The sequence below is a fragment of the Ictidomys tridecemlineatus genome, chromosome 8 (genome assembly GCF_052094955.1).
Source record: "Ictidomys tridecemlineatus isolate mIctTri1 chromosome 8, mIctTri1.hap1, whole genome shotgun sequence".
NCBI classification, from domain to species: domain Eukaryota; kingdom Metazoa; phylum Chordata; class Mammalia; order Rodentia; family Sciuridae; genus Ictidomys; species Ictidomys tridecemlineatus.
Window position 1 is genome coordinate 143,883,076 of NC_135484.1, and position 22,671 is coordinate 143,905,746.

General features: G+C 45.2%; 1 protein-coding gene and 1 long non-coding RNA gene across 3 annotated transcripts in view; both read left to right on the forward strand.

The window, feature by feature from the left end:
* Tmem170b (transmembrane protein 170B) overlaps positions 1 to 22,671 on the forward strand; it is a 77,701-nt gene that overhangs the window by 39,586 nt on the left and 15,444 nt on the right. The gene's annotated exons all lie outside the window — the stretch shown is intronic.
* LOC144366356 (uncharacterized) lies at positions 13,851 to 21,237 on the forward strand. Of its 2 annotated transcripts, XR_013425427.1 has the most exons (3): positions 13,881 to 14,879; positions 14,977 to 17,984; positions 18,768 to 21,237. It is a non-coding gene; the product is annotated as an uncharacterized LOC144366356 (long non-coding RNA). The 2 variants fall into 2 exon arrangements; XR_013425426.1 differs by lacking the exon at positions 18,768 to 21,237 and having other exon boundaries at positions 13,851 to 14,879; positions 14,977 to 15,294.

Sequence of the window (22,671 nt, forward strand, 5' to 3'; positions counted from 1 at the left end):
ACCAGGCCTTATTTGGGGAGACAGTTAACCTGTTTTCTTCTATCAGGAATATCTTATTTGTGAAAAATTCCATACCAGTAATGCTCAAATCAGTTGGCACGCCCCCATTTTTAATTAAGGTTGTTTTGTTTCTTTTTCAAGATCTGGCTGAACAGAGCAGACTAATTCTTTCACTCCCTGAACAACATTCTTGTCTGAATCTGGACTCGCGGTTGCTGGTTCAGCGCACACCCCCAGTTATCTGGATGGGAAAAGCTGCCAAGTCCAAGCACAGCTGTGTAAGCTTTCTCGGATATCTGAGTCCAAAACAGGCAAAGGAAAAATGGCTCACTTTTGTTATCACAGAAGTGGCACAGAGTGTTAGGGACAGTGGAGGCAAGCCTCAAGAATGTCCACCGCAGGCTTGTCGCCTGGGATGGGACTGTGGCCCCAGAGTCAGCTGGAGCAGAAACATCCACCCACCATGTCAGGAGTCATTGTCACACTAGAGACTGGACCAGCGAAGCTATTAAAAACCTGAACTGAAATTCAGAGTTACAATGGTGTCCATAAAAAAGAGCAGATCGACATTGTCAACTTCACAATAGAAGAGACAAGAGGCTGAGATAATATATTGATAAAAAAGAAAAAGAATTTGAACCACTTTACACATACCAGTTGCTATTCAAAAAATATTCCTATCTCAGATGCAGATAAACTTTGACTTCCCTTACTGTTTCTGGAAGTGCTCAAGGATTTCTTTAATTGCAACATAGATGAAGAATTAAGACAGGAATACAGTAAAATTTTTTCCCCCAAAGAACTGTCCCCAAAATGAACAAAATAAGCCCTCAAAATAGGTTCTGTCAGGAAAGCAGGGCTTTCTCCTAAGCTAAAGTGTGAACAATCAAGCTGAAAATTAGTAAAAATTGATTTCTTCTTAAATATAGATTCTGGAAAATACCAGATGTCAACTTGAAAAAAAGGATCAAATCATTGATCAGGATTCCAGATCTGTAATGGACTCCTCAAGAACTCTTTGGCTCTCTCAGCTGTTTTGAATGGAATCTGGTCTCATTTTTTCGTTGTTGTTCAAAACTGCCCAAACTGCTACCTTTTTAACATAATGAAAACTGCTAAAGTAAGGCTCCTACCTCTCTCTAAAATGTTCCCACTTTTAAGCCACAAAGAAATGTGGGTCAGACTAAATGCAAATAACATTTTTTTTTTAAATATATTCCAAAGAACACTAGAGGGAGAAAGGCTCTTGAGAAAAAGAATCCCCTGTCCAAAAAAGTTTGGTGACTCTTGCCTCTGTATTCCTGTCTTAGTCACAATTCACACATGGCATATTAAACACTTCAGAGTTTGGCACTCTGAGTTAAGACTCTATTGGGCTTTGTTTAATTTCTTGAATTCTCTGAAAAATGTCAATAGCAATAAGGAAAATCTCCCTAACTCATTCTGGGGTTCTCTGGAAAGCATTTGCAATCATATTCTCAAAGTGCCACTGCTGTCCCCACCCCAAAAGTCTCTGGGCTGCCACACTAAACCTGAAGCAGGGTTTTGGTTTCTAATTTCTCAGGGCCCAGTGCCGCTCCTTGATAGCCCTCCCGGGTCAGCATCCTGCCTGGACCCTGGACTCTGGTACCTTCTATGCTTGGCAAATCTAGGCCTGGAATTTCCTAACTTGCGTGTCCTTCTGAGACTTCCTGGATCCAAGCCCTGTGGCTGGCACTCTTTATTCATGTCCAAACCTGGTAGTCTGTGATAGGGGACCCTCCTGACACCCAAGGTTGCATCTGGCAAATGTCAAATAAGGGGTTCAGATTAGATGTGAGGACATTTCAATGAAGGGGCAAGTCCCTGGGGGCTGGAACATCAGGGACGGCTGCCCACATGACTTGGCCACAGGACAGGCTTTGGAAGATGAGTTTATAGAAGCAGGGGGCCCCATTGAAGAGGAAGAGCACATGGCTGTCTTCTTCAGGTGACCGAGCAACAGAAACCCATGTATGGGGTTCAACACGGGCAAAGGGAGTTATAGATAAGAGATGCCGATGCGAGCAATTGTTGAAGGTAGGATGTAAAGGTAAGCAGGGATCAGATATAAGAGCCTAGGGAACTAGGAGAATGAGCTTGAGTTTTATTTATAGGCAGAAGAAAACCATTGAAACTTTTTGAGAAAGAAAAGTATACCTCTATCACAAATTAAAGGGAAGGTGAGGGATCGGGTAGGGTCTTAGTCCATTTCCTGTTACTATCATAAAATCACTGAGACCAAGTCCCTTAGAAAGAAGAGAAGTTTATTTGGCTCATGGTTCTGGAGTCTGGGAAAGCTGATGATTCAGAACTGGCATCTGGTGAGGGCCTTCCTGTGGCATCTTGACGTAGCAGAGGGTGTCACATGGTGAGACAGAGCAAGTGCGTCAACTCAGGTCCTTTTCTCAGAAGGCCACTAACGCTACCACAAGTCTCACCCTCATGACCTCATCATCCATCCCTAATGACTTTCCAAAGCACAGAGATCACTAATATGTGAATTTGGGGATTAAGTTTCAACACATGGACTTTTTCATTTCAGTGTCTGTTCTAGGTCTTCAAGAGAAGGCTCAAAGACTTCCCAGTCAGAATCCTCAACCCACTTACTGGCTGGCTGACCTATTTTGTGTGTGTAGGGGTGTGGGGGTACCAGGGATTGAACTCAGGGGCACTCTACCACTGAGCCATGTCCCCAGCCATTTTTTTTTGTTGTTGTTGTATTTTATTTAGAGGCAGGGTCTCACTGAGTTGCTTAGCACCTCTCTGTTGCTAAGGCTGACTTTGAACTCTCCATCCTCCTGCCTGAGCCTCCTGACCCCTGCCCTGGCTGAATGATCTTGAGAACTTCATCTCCTTGAAGCTCAATTTGCTCAAGTAGGAAATGGTTTCAAAGCCTCAGCAGGTTGCTGGAGGCTTGACCAAGACAAAACTGGGAAAAACTGTGATCCTGGAATTGAACAGGGCTACAAATATACTTACTGCTGCTGAGAGCTCTAGTATGCTCTGTGAACAGTGTCATATCCCAAAAGATGAGCTACCTGGTCATCAGCCGGTCTTTTCCAGACCCCCTGAGCGCCCTCTGCCCTGATGGCACAGGATGGAGAAAATGGCGCTCTTCAAGTAGTTCTTTGGAACTGAAGTTGCCCTTGATTTGGTGGCTACTGGGGCCTTATCTCTCCTTTCTTCATTCACAGTAGCATTAGCTGCTGTCAGGGACACCAGGTGCCACCTGGGCTGACTCCAGGAGTATTGACTTCCTGAAACCCAATCTGTCCAATTATCTGCTGGTGCAAAAAAGTGGGTCAGATGGAGGTGAAACCAATTGACCCCAAACTGTCAGTTTTTGCCTAAAGCCTCCAAACAAAACTTCCCTTTGTAGCCTCTCTCTTCCTTTTCAAGTTAGTTAATTGGGAGAGGGAAGGCCTGATGGGAATTCTCTGCAATGTCTCTTATCTGAACATTACCTGGGGCCCAAGGTGTTACAAAAGAAGTAAAAATAAACTGACGTGAAGGGAGAGCTTATTTTAAACTGCAAGACGATTAGCAAGTGGTCACTACAAACCCAAATCGTATTGATGTCCCTCCATCTCTGGTTTCTGTCCTACCCTCTCTCTCTTGTGGATTTGACCTTCTCTGTCTCTGGACGGAGGACATTGTCTCACTCTCTCCTCGTGTGATAGTGCCTCCGGTGTGTGTCACCCTGTGTGTCACCCGGGAGAGACTTGAGTCAAGGGGAAAGAGGCCAGTGGACCAGGAAGGAAGGTGGGGACAGTGAGAGAAAAGAGGGAATGTTGATGGGTTGGTTCATCGTTGGGGTCAAGTCTCAAAGGACGAAGTCAGGAGGAAGGAAGAACTCGTTGGCTGATAGACTCCTCATGGTCCATTTTTACCTACAGGCCCAAACAAAAAGTCCCTTTGTAGCTTCCAGTGTCACAGAACAGGGGGAGGTAAGAGGGAGCGTGGCTGGGGGTAAACAGGTGGTATCAACACACAAAAGTGACACGGTGTTATTAGGAGATTATGACGCACACTGGACGCACTCATGGAGAGGACCGACCTGTCCCAAGGCAAGAGCCATGAGCCAGAGTGTTGGTGGAGAAGCTGTTGGCTCCTGTGCCTGTCCACGGGGCTTCCTGGTCTAAAGTGACAGTGAGACTTCTCCCAAGAGCCTTTCTCCCCGACTCTACGTCTTGCACGCCTCAGAAGCCCAATGCCTGCCAAGGCCTTTAAACTTGAGCCTCCCTCCTGATGAACTGCATCCACTGCAAGATCTTGGATCGTCCACGTCCACCTGATGAGAGTGGGACTATCAGAAAGTCTTCCTGGATTTATAAATATGTACTTAGAGGCTTCCAGAGCTAAAGCAATAAGCAAACTAAACTAAAAAAAAATATCTAAACCAATAAATAATTTAGGGAGCAAATAATTCATTCTTAATATTAAATTGGTGGGAAAGTTCTCATGATCATCTCTGCAATGAGTAAAACATTTTTCTTTGTTTTATTAAAGACATAAAATAGCTAAAGCTGCACTATTGGGATACACTGTGGCCATATTTTATGAATCATAGATTAGATTATCGTGTTGTATCAACATTAAATTTCCTGAATTTGAGAAGCCTTATCCTCAGGCAAACATTGGTGTATTCAGCAATAAAGGAGAGTCATGTATGTGACCTACTTTCCAATGGTTTAGGAGAATGCAAATATCTGTCTATCCGTTCATGTAGCTACAGAGAAGTATAAAGCAAACATGGCCTGATGTTAAAATTGTGTTTATCTTTGTAAAAGAGTATACCAGAGCTCTTTGTATTACGTTAGCATGTAACTACATACAATAACTTTAAATTATTTCAAATAAAATATTAAATATATATGTACACCCACATTTATAATATAGTTCCAGTTGGTATTTAGAGTTAAAAAAAATCTAAGTAAGCTCATTGATTCTAGCACAGGTATTATTTGAAATCTCAGGAAGTATTTGAATGACTGCCTTCTATAAATGTGGGAGTCTTGAGGTAGATTCCTGGGTTCCCTGTGGCGAGCAAAACTTAGTTACCATCTCTCCCTGTGCCACCTAATAGTTATGAAGTGAGAGCAAATGAGAGCTCCCTCTCTGGGCCTCTGCAAGATTTAAGCTAAGTAGCTCATTTGCAAATTGCTGAAGACAACCAGCAGATTATTTTTACAATAAAAACTCCTGTGTGGACAGATCTTCAAGAACTCAGGATTCTGATGAGTGTCCTCATGTAGACATAGTCTGAAAGGTGACTTCTGGGGAGTCAGAAGTGCTCTGCAGTGCAGATTTTTTTTTCTTTTTGAATTAACTTTTTCAAAAATGACAAATAAAAAATGATACATATTTATGGTGTACAGCATGATGCTTTGATTAACACACCATTACTTCATGTGTATTTGTAGCAAGAATAATTTTTCTACTTTCTCTTCAAGTATACATGGTTACTAACTAAAGTCACTATGTTTTATGTTCTTCCTATAAAACAGGACTTTTATAGCCTTTGACCAACATCTCAGCAAGACCCCCTTGCCTCTGTCGCCAACCCCTGGGGACCATATTCTGCTTCTCCCTGTTCTTTTTCAGATTCTGCATATAAGTAAGAGCATGTGGCACTTGAATTTCTGTGCCGTACTTCACTCACGTGATGTCCTCCATGTAGTCGTAAATGTCAGATGGATATCCTCCTTTTGTTTAAGGCTGGATACTATTCCATGTTGTTATGGTTTCGATATGAGCTGCTCCCCAAAGCCCATGTGTTATCTAAAATTCTATGCAAGAATTTTCAGAGGTGCAATGGTTAGATTAGGAGAGCCTTACCCTAATTAGTGAATTAAACCACTGATCAGGACTGACTGGGTGGTACCTGTAGGAAGGCAAGGGGACTGGAGGAGGTAGATCACTGGGGTTTATATGTGTCCCTCGTGAGTGGAGCTCTCTCGGCTTCCTGCTGTCATGTCCTGAGCTGCTCTCCTCCTCCACACCCTTCCACCATGATGTCTGCCTCACCTCGGGCCCAGAGCCGTGGAGTTGGCCCTCTATGGATTGAGTCCTCTGAAACTGTGAGCCAAAATAAACTTTTCCTCCTCTAATTGTTCCTGTCAGGTCTTTTGGTCACAGTGATGGAAAAGCTGATAATACAGTGGTGAACATTTCCACATTTTCTTCAGCCATTCCTCCATCGGTGGGTACTTAGGTCGTTCCCATGTCTGTCTATCAGGAATGACTGGTGCTGCAGCCAACATGGTCTCTCCAACAGACGTGGGAGAGCTGGATCACGTGGTACTTCTACTTGTAGCTTTCTGAGGAGCCTCCATTCTGTTTTCCATCATAGATGTGGCGACTTACATTCCCACCCACCATGCCCAGTGGTTTCCTTCTGACACATGGAGAATTCTCATCCAACCCAGTCTCCGGAGAGGGTTGGAGCCTTCAGCAATACCTGCTCCTCTCTGCCTTGGCCTACAAAACTGTCTCCTCTCTCCTTTCTCTTCCCATCTTTTCTCATTTTCTTCTTTCATCTCCTGTTTCTTCTTTTTAAGTTTTGACCTGTCAAGAGTAAATGAGCTAATCTTTTATGGGGGAGGGAGTACCAGGGATTGAACTCAGAGGCACTCGACCTCTGAGCCACATCCCCAGCCCTATTTTATATTTTATTTAGAGACAGGGTCTTTGGCGCTAGCCAAGGACCCTGCTGTCGGTTCAGTGAGAATCCCCTGCTCTCTCTTGATGTCTCCTCTTCCTCATTTCCTGTTCAGTTTCCCACGCTCACTCTGCTCCTTGGTCACAAATCTGCACTGACTTTGCAACTTCTCTGGTTGAACTCTCTCTCTCTTCCTCTAATCGGTAGCCCCACTGAGTGGATTCAATATAGCTTTCCTGGCCCTTTTAGCAAATGTTATAATAATTTTTTTTTCTTTAATAGTACGCTTTAGGTTCTAATGTTGATTTTAACAGAGATAATAAGACTGATCATGGCCTGGAGATACTTAAGAATCCAACAGGAAGAGGGATGCGCCATGGAAAGACAGGCATGCAAATAAATAAATAAGTACTGAAAGAGCAGCAGGGGTCAGTTGCTTTGAGAATCCAGAAGACAGAACCATTCTCTTGAGCATGTAAACTCTGTGCTGTGCGATAGTTTGGACCTGGAATGTCCTTCAAAGGTCCATGTGTTAAAGCCTGGTCTCGGGCCTGTGGCACTACTGTGAGGTGGTAGAACCTATAAGGGGTGGAGCCTGGTGGGAGGAAGTTAGGTCTTTGGGGGTGGGGCATGTCCTTAAAGGGTAGCTCTTACCCTTTCCTGTCTCTCTCTTTGCTTCAGGGATGCCTAGAGGTGAGTGACCTTCTCCATAGTGTGCACCCTGCCATAATGTCTATGCTGCCACAGATCCCAAGGCAACTGAATCAAATACCCATGGACTGAATCCCCTAAAACCATGAGCCAAAGCACATGCACCTTTCTCTTGTTAAGTTTCTTTATCTTGGGTATTTTTTGCCTGATAGAGGAAGGGATATTCCTGGAAGACAACACTGAGTAGGAATCTTCCATGTCTTAACCCAGATTAGTGATTTGCCAAGTAGAAATTCCAGGCACCATTTTGGGACACCCTCAAAGGACACTGCATGGTTGGTGCAGATCCTCCAGGCCTATCCGTGGGCAGTTGGGTGCTCTACTGAGCCTGGGGGATCTTGCCCAAGGGAGAGTCATTCCAATAACACACATGCCACAGTGCTTGGCCTTACTAGCATAAGGGGAGTTACTAAAAAAGAACTTGGACTCTTTAACTTCAAATCTCAAAGAAATGCTTGACTCTTCCTTTAAAAATAAAATCACTCTTTTGGTTCTTCTGAAAGTCACTGATAAGACCAAAGGGGGTAAGGCAAAGAAGACAAACATTGGCACTGGTGTCTGGAAAATGAATCCCTGCGGGTGGAAAAATGCTTCCCTCATTTCTTCCGGGCAAGACTGGAAGCAAAGGATTCATGCAGAAAAGCCCATGGAAAATCCGAGCAACACATTTTTAGCTGGTTGACCTTTCCGTAAGAGTAGCATCTCCTTTAAAAGGAAAAATGATCAAAAGAATGTTGTGACTAATATTTGGAAGAGAGGCAGGAGGGGGAGCAGGTCAGAGGTTAGGATAACCCAAGCTGGTGTTGTACGTTTTGGGGGCCTTGGTGCCCCCCGCTGGTCTCTCTGAACTGATGTTATGGGGACTTGCTCTTGGGTAACCAAGTCCCCACCAGTTGGAACATGTCTGGGGAGCCATTTCTGGATTCCCCAAATAGTCCCACAGAGCTCCCTCCCTTTCCTCCCTCCTTCCTCTCTCTTTTCCTTCCTCTTTCCCCCCCTATTCCCATCTCTCTTTCCCTCTTAGCTCTCCTCTCACCTTCTAGAACTCGAACTTTATTCCATCCCACCTGGGCAGAGTACTCTGCCAGAAAAAACCCAGAGCTGATTCTATTCTGTGTTCTTCAACATTCCCTGATGGTAGATTCTTTCTCAACATAGTCTATTGTCCCCCAAACGGAGTCAACTGCAAGTGACGTCCTGGAGAGGGCAGGGTCTGGTTGCTTTGGGTTTCTTTCTACCTCCTCTTTTTTGTAGGCTTTATCTCAATTTTTTTTCCCTTTCCACTCTAAAATCCCAAATACCCCGGGTCTTGTAGCTGGAAATTCGTAGTACAGCAGTGTGTTTTTTTCTGTTTTCCAAAATGACCTGTTCCAGGGATCTTCCATGGCTCCCATTCCCTGGCTTAGCTGACAGGGGTTGAATTTTTAGGAATAAGCGCAGTGTGGAGGAAATCCACCGACCTGGGTCAGCCAACCTCCCTTACTGCGTTACTCTCCCCCTTTTGATTACCTTCTGCCCCGATTATTACTGAAGTATGATTGGCAAATAGAAATTATATACGTTTAAGGTGTTCAACCTAAAATTCCAACGCACAGACACAGTGTGAAATGATTACTACCGGGAAGCTAGCCTATCACCCCATCACGCACCCGGTTACCACTTCTTCCCTCTTGGTCTCAGGGCAGACGTCTTAATGGTGGAATAAGCAATTGGAGCAGCACATCCTCAATTATCCCCACCTTGTAGGGAATTTCCTGCCCTTCCTTTCCATCAGGCTGCCTCCAGCCATGCCAGGGTCATGACCCCATGGCTGGATGGGGGCAGGGCAGTAGGGTTGAACGCTGGACAGGGGAGGTCTGTCAGATCACCAAGAAGAGATGGGGAGCCCGTGGCCATCTCTGCACGGGACAATCCAGTGGTCCAATTTTGCTGCTTGGGACAATTCTTGGAATGGACACAAAAGTCCACTTGCCAGAAAGTCTTGTTGAGTTCACAAGATGGCTCCCCCAGATGCTCAAGGCTGTGCTGTTGAAAGCCCCCGGGGACTGACCACAGGCTGTTATTTCAAGAGTTCTGAAGTCCAGGTCTCCTGTCCATAGTAATGTCTTTCCTGTTTAACCAGAAAGTGATTCCCAAACCCTTTTCACTCCTGCAAGACTCAGAGCTGCCTCTCCTGCCTCCAAGGAGTGGTGTTTTCCACTTCCTCTTAGATAGAGGCCAATGCCCGCTTTGTCTCCGACCTTGACCTTGAGTCCTTTGCAATTTCCATGGACCTTGTCTCATCTTTTGCGTGCTTTCTTGCTTGTGTGGATGCTCCTCGCCTTGTAAAGGAGTTACACCCACCGCAAGTGGAAAATGTCATAAGGTGGAAATGCACTTGGTACACCTGACCCACAGAACACCCCGGCTGAGCCCCAGCGTGCACTGCGGAGGGCCAGCCGTTTCCCAGAGACAGGATCAGACGGCACCTTGCTTGCCAAGGGAAAGAACCCAATTTGAACCTACAGCCCAGTTTCTGCTGAGTGTGTGATGCTTTCACACCTTCGTAAAGTCAAAAACCCAGCCGAGCCATGGTAAGTGGGGCCATACGAGTTGTGGATCTCTCCTGGATGGTGTCACACCTCCGTAAACTTCTACCCTGGAAAAGAAGTCCACAACCATCCTTCCTTTGAGCTGCCGCCACATCCCGGTTCTCCTTCCCAGAAGCTGGAACTTCTAGAAGTACAGTCTCCACATTCACAAAGGTCTCCTCCTCTCTCACCCTGATTCCTGCCACCGTGGCCATCTGGTAATGAGTCCAAAACACCGCCTCTGGATCCTGATCCTCATCCTCCTGCCCCTCCTTAGCATCCCCTTCTAGAAGCTTCCTGTTTTGCAAATTTTGTTGGCACTTCTCTGCCTTCATTTTTCTCCTGCTCTTGAGCTCACCCTGTTTACTGTGTCCTCGTATCCCCCTCCTCTCGCCCTTCCTCTCCTGGTCTAGGATCCCTTTCCTCTGCGTATGCTCTTGTATTATTATTATTTTTCTCTGTTACTGACTCATCTGTCGCTTCTGTGAATAACAAGTCAGTGGTGAGTCTAGACCTCATCTCTTCCAAACTCCCCATTCTCTTCCCTCTCCCTCCCTCCCTTCCTTCTTTTGATAATGCTGCTTTGAACCCAGGTGTACCGGTCTCTCAGTAAGTCCCCCCCCCCCAGTCCTGGGGCCTATATGCCCAGAGATGGAATTGTTGGATCATATAGTAATTGTTTTTGTTTTTTAAAGAAACTTCTAGACTGCTTTCCAGAGCAGTGGGACCACTTCACATTCCGACCAGCAGAGTACAAAGATTTCAATATCTCCATATCCTTATCTATACTTGCTACCTATTTTTTTTAAAATCGTGATCACCCTAATAGATGCGAGGAGGTTCCATGTTCTCCTTTTGAAACTTTTATGTTCATTTAAAATTAGCAGTGATTTTGGGATCCTTATTACTTAAGATAAAACCAGACATACCCATTCGAATGAAGTCAGTGTTTGTCTTAAAAAACAAAAGCTATGAAGAACCAGGCCCTAAAGTAGTGGTAATATCACCAAGCATAACTCCACTACCCGCTCCCCATTGATGGCTGGTTCTCAAGGAACCCACAGCTGCACCCCTGGAAGTGGGGACTTGGTGGGCAGCTCCCAGCCCACTGGTATCCATTGGGTCTGGTAGGCGCATTTCCGGTGGACACACTGACTTGTTGTTTGACATTGAGGATGTCAGTCCTGCCTAGGACTTGTTCCTCCCATGTAGTTCAAAATCCATAATCAAACCCTGAAACCCACATTCACGGAGTAAATTCCTCTTATATTACTTCAGACTCCAAGAGAGGATCTGGGCCAGTAGCCTGGGCCAGGGCTACCCTAAAAGACTTTTCACTTGGTTTGTTCAGTAAGAATCCCTTCCTCAATAGACTGCTCATGAGGTAAAGAAACCCACTCCCCACTGTTGTTCTATGCCCCCCTCACAACAGGAGTCAAGTCTTCCTTCTTTGTGCTGCCATAGAACTTTATTGAGTCTGTAATTACATGTTGTTATTATTATTATTATTATTATTGTTATTGTTATTATTATTCTTCAACATTCTGTCCTTTCTTAGAGTTATTTGCGGTGTATCTTTATCATTGCAATGACTTTAGTGATGGCCACAAATTCTTGCATGGTACAGGCCTAAGATACAGGTTCCCTGAATTCCCCTAACCTGACCACGGTGGCAGGCAGTGCTGGCTGGATTGCATCCTGCACCCGTCTCAGCTCCCTACAACATCGAGCAACTCCGAGGACACCCACGTTGCGTTCTGTCAGCAGCAGCCATGTAGCTAGTGACTCCCTTCTGGTACCAGGCAACGGTGACCAGGGCCCGGAAGCTAGTCCTGCCATTTAGAAATGACAGAATTGCTTCTTGGGGTCTCTTTGCTCTAAAGTCACATGCAGGGATTAGGCCTTTCCACAGAGGGATCTCAGAAGCAGAAGTTCTTTTATTGGAAGAGAAAATGGCGATGGGAGATCTAGTTTTCCTTCTGAAATCTTTTTCAACAATCTGAAATAATTTCCTGATGGCCTCCCTGAGGCTGAGGCATAAGAAGCCTCCAGGTCCCCATGAGTGTCTGCTTGTCCACGGTGCTATTGGGACTGTTAGTAGTGGCCAGGCCTTAAGTTTGCAAAGTCTTGGCTGCTCCATCCAGGGAGTTGGTGGAGAGACATTTGGATGAGGATTTTGCCCTGGAGAGCTGGGCCAAAGCACCTGTAACTGATCAAGATGGCAGCAGATAGAGTAAGAGAAGTAACAGCAAAACCAAGAAGTTGCCCTCCTAAGTTGAAGCCAGGCCCAGCCTCTTTTGGGGGGTTGGACAGGTTGTGGTGCAGCTGTCAATCATGAGTCCAAGTCTCAGCTCCAGGACGCCACCCAGTGGTAAGAGTGGGTAACACCACTGCTTTCTCAGAGGGTAGCCATGACAGTTTTTATTTGAGGTGGGAAATTTAGTCCCCTGGAAAAAGTGGTAACCCCGCGAGGATATAAATCAGTAGACAAGGTGGAGCAGGAGGGGACATGGGAAGTGGAGAGGACAGATGGCTCAGGAGCTGTGCTGTGGGTGCTTCACTTGATTTCTGTCATGGTTAGAGGCAGGAAGCCCTGGCTTCTTTACACTCACTAAACTTTGCCTTGCTTTAGAAGTTTTATCACATGTAGCTAAAAGACTCTGTGGGAGAACAGAATGGTTTAAAACTCCATTCTGCTTCTGAGCCTTCAGCAATGGATTTGGGTCCATTCTAGAACTTTCCATTTGGAACATCGTATTAAGCAATGCATCAACTTTATGTTAGGGGCTTGGAATGTATCAGACTACAAAGAGCTCACCACTGGAAAGCTACAGACAGGGCTTCTGTATCCAAAGCTAAGCATGGAACCACCACCTCCGGGAACCCGAGGGCAGAATGACAACAGCCAAACCCAGGTCTCCTTTGGAGTCCTGCAGTCCAGGGGCAGGACTCACTCAAGGGTCACCTCCTACCCTTGGCCTGGCTGCTCCAAGGCTGGGGTTCAGGGGGAGCCCTGGGAGCCCTGGGAAGGATCGCTACACTCATGTTTTGTTTCCCTCACTCAAGTCTGGGCACTTATGGACACCATTGGTTTGAAAACAAAGGAAAAACTCTATCTGTTGTGAGTTCCTTGTGAGCCTGACTCAGGTGCCTGACATGGGTTGGCTTGATTTCTGGGAGGCCTGGAGCTGCACGTTCTCCCCAGGGGCGAACGCTTGGTATAGACAGCAACAGCCCACAGGGCTGCCAGGAACAGCACGGTGGCTGGCTTTGCTTTCTTTGGAGCCACATTCCTGCAGAGATAAATATACAGAAAGATGCTGCGTCAGCACCAGGGCTCCAGGAGAACAAAAGGGTTATCATGTGCAGTGGCTGAAAATAGAATTTGACGCTATCAGGACCAGGGAAGCAGCAGAGGCCTCCGGGGAACAATCTGCAAAGAAAACCTGAGCCTCCCAGGAAAGCAAGCTCTGGGTAGAGCGGGGTGGAACCCAATCTGCAAAATCCATTGTTGAGGAAAACCACCGAGCAGCAGAGACAGGGGAGGCCACTACTCTCAAGTTTTTGCAAGGTAGCCTAAGTAAGGCAATTTGTAAAACAAAATCGTCATAAAAAAAAAAGCCAACTTTGTTTCTTACTAAGATTACACACACACAAAGCCACAAATACTAACCATGTTACTTAAATTGGCATTTTTTTCTCAAGAGCTGCCCTGGGCTTAATGCAGTGTAGCTGGGTCAAGGTGGGAGGGTAGATGGTTCTTGGAAATGAGCCATGCTAACCTTTTGTGCAGGAAGACTGCAGAATAGCAGCTATGTGGTGATTGTTTTTTAAAGTGGGATCTGGTACATTAATTTTACATTCAAGTCTCTTTTTGTAAAGCACATACTCTCCTCTAACTCCTTTGGATTTTTTTTTTTTTTTGGCAAGCTTGCTAAGATTCAATGCACCGAGTCAAGGCCGATGGCTTGCCCGGAGTGCTAGCTGACGTGGTATCTCTGTTCCTTGCAGATCAAGCACCTAATGAAAACTGGGCTGGGGAAAGGTCGACTGCTCCTTTCAGACTCCATGTCAATGGGTAGTTAACCTTTGAGTCAACCCAGTCTGTACCCTTTGCAGGCTCCTCCACCCACCCTCTTTAATTAGAGTACATCTTGTTTACAGGGCACAGAGCTGGTGCCTTAGAAGATCCAGTTGGCCACCTGCCCTCCCGTAACCAAGACAGCCGACTGAACTTTGTGAAGAATGGGTCAGCTGTACGTGGAGCCAGTTGGATGAAAAAATTAAGGGCAGGAAGCTGCCCTTTAAGACCCCTCAGCCTTCTGATTAAAGTAATAATTAGGTTGTTATGTCTATTAGGAAGGCCTTCGGGTTGGCCTGCTAACTTTGCCAAACAAACGTCCTTAGCTCCAGATTCCAGCCCAGTACCTCTTCACCTGTGTGCCAGGTTCACATGCTGTGATCAGCGCCCATCGCAAGCAAAATGGTTTAAATGTTAAACACGCTTGTCATCTACCTGCTTCTGCTTAGTGTCCCCAACGGGAAGTAGGGCTTCTTCATTCTGGGCTTGGCTTTGAAAACCAGAAATGACCTTCCTCCTCAAATTCTATTCCAGGTTTGATTTCAGGCCATCTCTGATTATAAAATTGGTGTGTATCGACTTCTTTTGTGGCAGCTGGTGAGGGTGTGGAGTTTTGATTTAAGGAGGAGTGGTTCTCATTCTTGACAGGATACATTTCTTAAGGATAAATACACATGGTCGCACGTCCCACCCCTGGCCACAATGCCAACAGTGATCCTCACGTGTGCACGTGTCTTTGTGACAGATGAAGATCTGCATCTACAAGTCCGTCTCGTTCAGAGAACCCAAGGATTGTTCAAAGTTCTCACTGGCCACTTGCCTTCCTGAAACAGAGGTGAGCTATGCAGCTCTGCCCTGACTCTCTCTCTCTCCAGGCTTTCCTGCATGGTTTTGACCTTAACCTCTTTCTCTCCATCCTTCCTTGGTCCAAGTCCAGAGCCTCTCTCTTGTTAGCCATGAGGCCAGCATCGTCAGGAGGTCTGATGTGGTGTGAATTCCTGCCCCTGAGGAGATGGACAGCAAAATGCACATAACCTGAGAAGCAAGAGCACTGGAAGATTCTGGAGAGCTCTCCGTCTGCAATGTGAAGTCTGGCACCCTCAGCGTCTGGCTTCAGAGGTGTCTCAGGGTGGAGATGCCCTGGCGTGTACAGGAGCTCTTGCCTGTTTTGTCCCCAGTGGTCCAAGGTCTCCTGTCTGTCCTGTGGCAGTCTATTTGTTCAATACCCCTGGAGCCTTCTTCTTTCACAACTTAGTTATGTGTCTGAATTTGAGCCATCTATCTTCCAGAAAGTACCCTGTCAATCCCAACTCAATCTTCAATTTAGGTCCATACTCACCAGAAGTTGGTGTCCTGTAAATATCTGGTATTTTTTTTTTTTTAATGTGATGCTGAGGATCGAACTCAGGACCTCTCTACCACTGAAGCCCGCCACCCCGCCTTGTGGTGTTCTTGAATTTTGGAAATGAAGGCAGATGTGTTTATTCTTTCAAAATAATTTTGAGTATCTAGTATGTACTAGTCACCTGTGTTCTGGATTATAGAAGGAAACAGTAATGAAACATTGTTACCTTCGAAATTTACATTAAAAGGGAGAGAGGGAGATGAGGGGGCTGGATTGTAAACATTGAACAATAGATAAATTGCAAGGTACATTAGATGTTAAAAGTGCCATGGAAAAAAGCGCAGTAGGAACTGAGGATCCAGCATGTAGTTGAGGCTGCTGAGGGAGGATTGCAATCAAATTTTCAATTGCTATTTTACTGCATCAGGGAGAAAACTGACAAATGAGAGTTTCTATTCTTTTTTTTTTCTTTTTTTGGTATTGGGCATTGAACTCGGGGGTGCCTAACCAAAGAGCCCCATCCTTAGCCCCTTTTTTATTTTATTTTGAGACAGTGTCTTGATAAGTTACTGAGAGCCTTGCTAAATTGCTGTGGCTAACTATGAACTTGTGATTCTCCTGCTTTCGGCCTCCTGAATCACTGGGATTACAGGCCCAAGAGAGAGTTTCTATTCTTAAGAATGGGTGTTACCAGTAAACAAATGTTAGGAGATGTATGTATACACACACACACACCCCTACATGTATATATAAATAATACGTACATATATATCCTAACATTTATAGATAATATCATACATTTATGTGTATGTATATATACACATATAAACACACATCCATCATCTCGCAGAATGATAGTCTGTAGATATTTGTATTTATATTTACTTGTGAAATAATATTAAGAATGATTTTATAATTAGATACATTATATGATTATAGAATAATCATACATATACTGTGTGTATGTGTGTATGTTTGTACAAATATGTTACAATTAAAAACTGCTGGGGATACAGCTCAGGTGGTAGAGTGGTTGCCTTGCATGCACAAGGCCCTGGGTTCAATCCCGGGCACCACAAAAAAACAAACAAACAAAAAAAACTTGCTGAAACTGTCTGTGCCTCAAAGCATCTTGATCTGCCCTTCAGGTCAGGTGGCTGTTCAGGAAATCCCTAGTTCCCCAGATGGTCTTTCTGTTCATTCAGGAAGGACTTTCTAACCTGACCCACTTACATCTCTGGGTGACGTGGATCACCAAGCTTCTCCCTGTGTCTGACCTGTCCATCAGGCCTCACGCTGGAGCATGCTGGCCATCAGCCTGCGTGGCTATGGGGGGGTGGGCAGCGCACGGCTGGAGCAGGCCCTGGCACGAGGTGTGGCGGGGCAGGTAGCTGTCCCCCATGGAGGGAGGGCATTGCCTGGCGACTTCCCCGCACACTATTCCTGTGCTGAAGCCCAAGTCTGAACCCTGGCTTCTGGTTTCTTTGAAAATCCTTGGTGCACAAATAAGCAAATGAGGGACAAGGAACGTCCAGTCATTGTTTGAGGAGTTTCTGGAATTTGGAGCATTGTGATGCTGGTTGTTTGGAAAAGCGCTGGGTTGCCTGTTTATCATACAGCCCAGGCACATGCATGACTTCCTGGGGGACGGGCCGGCATTCTTGGTCCCCTTGGCGTCTCTTGCCCAGCAAGGTTCATTCAGGGCGTCTTCCCAGCATCCTGTCTGGGAATAACCTTCTTTTCTCCACTTACTAAGCTCTCGAGTCCTTATTGAAATGACCTCCTGCACAGGAAGGCCCGCCGTGGCGCCTGGCAAGAGAAAACAGCCCTGGTTTCTAGGAAGTCTCTCTCTCTCTCTCTCTCTCTCTCTCTCTCTCTCTCACACACACACACACACACACATACACACACACACACACTGTCAAAGGCCAAGTGTTCTTCCGAAGGCCTAGTACAGAAGACCAGCAGACATTTCAGCAACGTTCAAAACAGAGGCAGAGACGGGCACAGGACACATGGGTGTCACAAGTGGCGTCTGCAGTGGCCACAGCAAGCCAAAGTGGGCCTGAGGGGAAAAGAAGGGCAAGCCCAGGTCTCCGTGTAGACATGGGGCAGATAGCTGTCCCCCACAGAGGAAAGGCATCTCCTGCTTGCAGGCTGAAAAATTATTCACTGAGATGTCTGCAAAGCCAGTGGCACTTAGAAGAAAAATAATTGTGGAATTTATGTAAAAAGAATTTTGCTCCATCTCCAGTGCAGAAAAACGAATGGCTGTCATGTTCTCAAGCGGTCAGAACATTTTTTTTTCATTTTTCTAAAGGATACCAGTTGTTTTTAAACAAATTTCATTTTGCACTGGGCTCCACAAAACATATAGCTGGCCCTGCTGGTGATAAACACAGATTTCTGTGCAAACACACAATAGCCTTGGCAATGGATGTGGACAGCTTGTGTCCACTGGGGCTCACAGCACGTTTACATAGAACTTCATGTTAATGGTTGTTTTTGTTTGGATTCCCTCAGAGATGCACCTTGGGATAAGGAATCAAATCAGGAGGATTATCTCTGAAGCCAAGAGGGGAGCAAGCAAAGCAGGTGAGGAAGGGAAGACAGTCAACAGCCATGTGCCACAAAGGTGTCACCCCTGTGGGGAAGGGAGCTCCTTCCTGCTGAGGAAATCATCCGGGGAGGCAGTGTTATCCCAGATTACCCCAGACCCAGAACAGGGAAGCTGGAGCATTTGCCGGCTCTTGATGGTCAGTTACTCCTGGAGATATTAATTCTCTGCCATTTCTAGTGTGGTCTGCTCCTGGTTACTATGGCCAGAAGGAAACACCCTAAGAAGAGAATCCCAGGTATAGAGAGGGTACCAACAGCACCTATAACATCAGTCAGGCTGAAGATACGTGTTAAAATTATTAGCGAGACCCTGGAAAGCCGGGTGACAAGATGCACAAAGAAGAATAAATGATTTCTCTGCCTGGATGAAGTGTCACAGGAACACTCTAAAGAGGCACTCACAGAGGTGTCTTGAGATCCAAGTCTTCCACTTGGATTTATAGAAATTGTAGGTAATTGGAAATCTATTTGAACATGAAATGAACTCAGGCAGTTACCACACGAAATATGTACAATCGGCAGGCTCATAGCAAATCCTCATACTCTGCTTTCTGTAAATGCATGTACACTCAATGTATAATGTTTGTAAAATCATATTGATTTATTCAATCTTATGTAAAGGCAGATATTACTTTGAATACATTTAAGAATTTATGTCAAGTAAGCAAAATGTTAGAGTGTGTATACCTGTACTTATTTTTTTTTAAGATCAGGTGACTTTTACTATTTTTATTCTTCTTTCTCTCTCTCTCTCTGCAGATTAAACCCAGGCACTTACCCACTGAGTCACATCTGTAGCCCTTTTTATATTCTATTTAGGGACAGGGTCCTGCTGAGTTGCCTAGTGCTTCACTAAGTTGCTGAGGCTGGCTTTGAACTCTCCATCCTCCTGCCTCAGCCTCATGAGCAGCTGGGATTACAGGAGTGCACCACCACACCCAGCTTTTTACCCCATTTTCGCTGTTGTGTTATGTTGGTGTTGGGCCCGAGTCTTGATTTTATCATATATGTGAGCTAATAAGTTAGTTTGTCACTGTTTCATAAAAGCTTGAAGAAGCCATGAGGCTCTTGGGTCAGAGGAAAAGGCCTCTATTACAGTCATTTGTAGCATGTTGTCTCCACCAGAGCAATACTCTGTGTTTGTACTCTTTAGATGCCACTCAGTCAGTGAGCTTGTGTTGCAACTAAGGAGCACGGGCATTGGGGAAACCATTGCTTTTATAACAAGCAGTAAGCAAGCCTGTTCAAAGTTCCCAGCTACATACATGATCTCATGAGATTTCCTGGTTAAAAGAATGGCCTGACCTTGTCATATTGGCACACCAAGCTAGCCAATCAAGATATTAAAGCATCTATTGTAAATACAACCCACACATTTAAAAAGATACAAGAAAATATGAAAATATTAAGACCAAATATTAAATTTACATATTGTTCAAAAGGCAGAATCAGCTGTTTATATATGAAAAATACATTGAGAAAAAATTACAGTGGTTGACAGATTAGAAGCTGTGAAGAAAAATATGGATGAACTTGAGGACCTTCAATAAAAATCATCCAGAAGGAAACACAGAGAATAAAAGATGACTGGGGTGGGTAGGAGTGAGCTGTGGGATGAGCACAGGTGGCCTTATGTACTGTGAAAGCCATTGGTGAGAGGTCAGGAGCATTGGGAAGGCAGACCAAGTGCAGTGATGTGAAGTAGGGTTACTAGAGCAAGGTACTGGAAGAAGTAGGGGTGACGGGGGAGCAGAATCAGGACCTCGTGAGCCTAAATAGAGACTCTGGGCATATTAGAAAAAGCACCCATTTGGAAACACTAAGAAAATGTGCTTTAAAAACATGAAAAAAAATTCTTAAGAAGGGACTTGTGGACTCAGGCAAGTGGACTCAGGGCTGTGCACAGTATCCTTCACCCCAAACCCTGGCATCTTTGGGCAGAGCCCAGCCTACAGAACCGCAGTGTAGTGGTCTTGAGGAGAGACAACCAATAGGAGGCACTAACTGGAGAATACGGATGATGCAAGGCATGACAAGGAGTGAAATCATCCCAGGGGGCAGGAGGAGTCGCAGAGAGGGGCTGCAGGAGAAATGCATGCATCGTCCCAGGCAGAGATGATGTCCCTCCTCTCCTGCCTTCCTTAGCCCATCACTTGTGGACTCTTGGCTTTCACAATTCATGCAGAAGGAGGCACACCTGCAATGGTCACCACAGAATCGCAGGCTGAATTGTGTCCAAAATTTGTATGTTAAGTCTGGACTCCCAGGGCTCCAGAAAGTGACTCTACTAGGAGACAGAGATTACTTTAAGACAGTAATTAAGTTATAATGAAGGCACATGGGTAGGTCCAATCCCACCTGACTGGTGTCCTCATAAGAAGAGGAAATGAGGACAGACACACACACAGAGGGAAGACTGTGTGAAGATGCCATCTCCTAGGGAGGCCTCAGGAGAAACCCACCTGCCCACACCTTGAGGTCAGGCCTCACTCTCCAGAATGGAAAGAATTTCTGTTGTTTTTAGCCGTGCAGCCTATACTTTGAGATTGGGAAGGCTTGGCAGGGATGCCACACAATACTTTTTTTATGGCACCTCTACCAAACAAATGTACATGATGAGGAAATTTTACATGGGACAACTGCGCAGCTAGGTTCCTTGCTAGATGGGCCCCGGAAGAAAAGAGTGATATTAAGCAAAAATGGAAGGGATTCTGTCTATAAGCTTGGCTCAAAAAGGGTTCTGAAGGCCAGCTCTGCCACTTCATAGATTTGTGACCCCAGGTAAATTGATTTCCAGGTGTCCACTTGTCCTTGACTGCAAAATGAGCTTCAAATGGAGTGTACATTGTAGAGGTGCCACCAGGACTCAGTGAGATAGCACGGTGCTTGACATAAGCTAAGTGCTCAAGGTATTAGCTCATCTCCTTGTTCTCTTGTACGCAACCTGAGCTCCTCCAACGCTAGCATTGTGTTTTCTTCTATCTTTGAAATAAACTAGAAGCATTTATTAAGTGTGAACCTCTTACTTGAAAGAATCAAGATGTGGGGAAGTTGAAGTCTAGTTAGGCCAGGTTGCTTAAAGGATTCTTTTAAAGCCTTCCTCCATTGATGTATGGAGTGGCAAATGGATGTCCAATCCACTGGTACAAGGACTATTAGAATAAAGTCTTCTCCCAAATTACTTCCTAATAATCGTGTGAGGCAGGACTATCACTAATAGCATTTTATATATTAGGAAAATATGACCCAGGAAATGCTGGAGCATGCAAAGATACCCAGAATTAGGTGCAAAGTCGGTTCCAGAATCCAGTGACATTTTATGACTATTGGATAGGCAGATACTGATTAAATAAGTTCTTAATAAGTGATGCTGGAGATGATGTCCGTGCCCTATGGGTAGATGGTATTACAAAGGGTGTTTTCAAATGTCACTCTTTTTGTGTCGGGTGGGAGACATCCATGTCAGCCATGATCTAAGGGCTTGGCTCAGCATGGGTTTGGGGGTCAGACGATCAGGAGTTTGGCTCTGGCTCTGCTACTAACTGGCTAGATGATTTTGGGCACTTGGCTGCTCCTGAATTGTGAATTGAAGAGATTGTACCTAATGATTTCTCAAATCTATTAAAAACTGCTTCTGCAAAACAGAACTTCCGAGACTAATAAGAACGCAGAGGCATATGGAGATAGAGATCTCCCCCACTGTGGTCTGAGTCCCCACCACGGACAATGCCTTTCAATGGCTGGAAATGCAGGGAAGCAACTGTACAGATAATGGTGGGGAGGTGGGGCAAGTCCTTCTTTAAGTCTTGGTTACAGGAACAGTGTACTGGGGACTTAAAGGAATCCAACTTGCACCCTTAGGATTAGAAAGTACAAATTCTACAAGAACTCCCTGGCGACAGAACAGAGAGTCCTAGAACAAAGCCTGTTTTGATCCTTTGTCTTGGTTTGGGGTGATACCATATCTACAGCAGAAACCACGGTGCTTGTATTGTTTGTGTGCCAGGAATAAAACAGGAAAACACAACCAAGTGGTTTGGTTAGTTTTGGCACGCACAATGCAGGTTGGGAAATGCCCTTGGATTCTGGCTGATCACCTAGCATTTAATTTTTTAATAAGTGTGTTGCTTTCAAAATACCAGAGGTTGTAAGAGTGGTTGTAAAGAATTGAACATCCTGGTATTTGGAACAAACATTCCAGCTGGTTGGCATCAGAGCCTTTACTGTAATATCACTGATAATAGCAATGACCACAACAAGAGCCCATGTCGGGTCCCTGGGGATTCCCCCAAGGAAGACTTTCCATTTATGGTTAAAAAAATAATAATAAAAAAATAAAAAGAGTGAAGAAGCTGGGATTTGATGTTAAAAACTTGACAACTTGTGCTTGTAATGTTGGAATCACTGGTCCTCAAAGTGGCCCTGGGACCATGATGATCTGGTTTTGGAGTTCACTGTGTGATCTTGAGTTGACCTTGGATCTAGCTTTGGGATGCTTCTGCTTTACTGATTTCAAGTTCACTTTGTTGTGGGGCTTCTATATTCTATATTCTGATCATTAAGTCACAAGGTGCTATTGTTTGGATCATGACTACCCCCAAAGACCCATGTGCTATGGGAGCTAGAACCATTAGGAGATGGGACCTAGTGGAAGGAGGTTAAA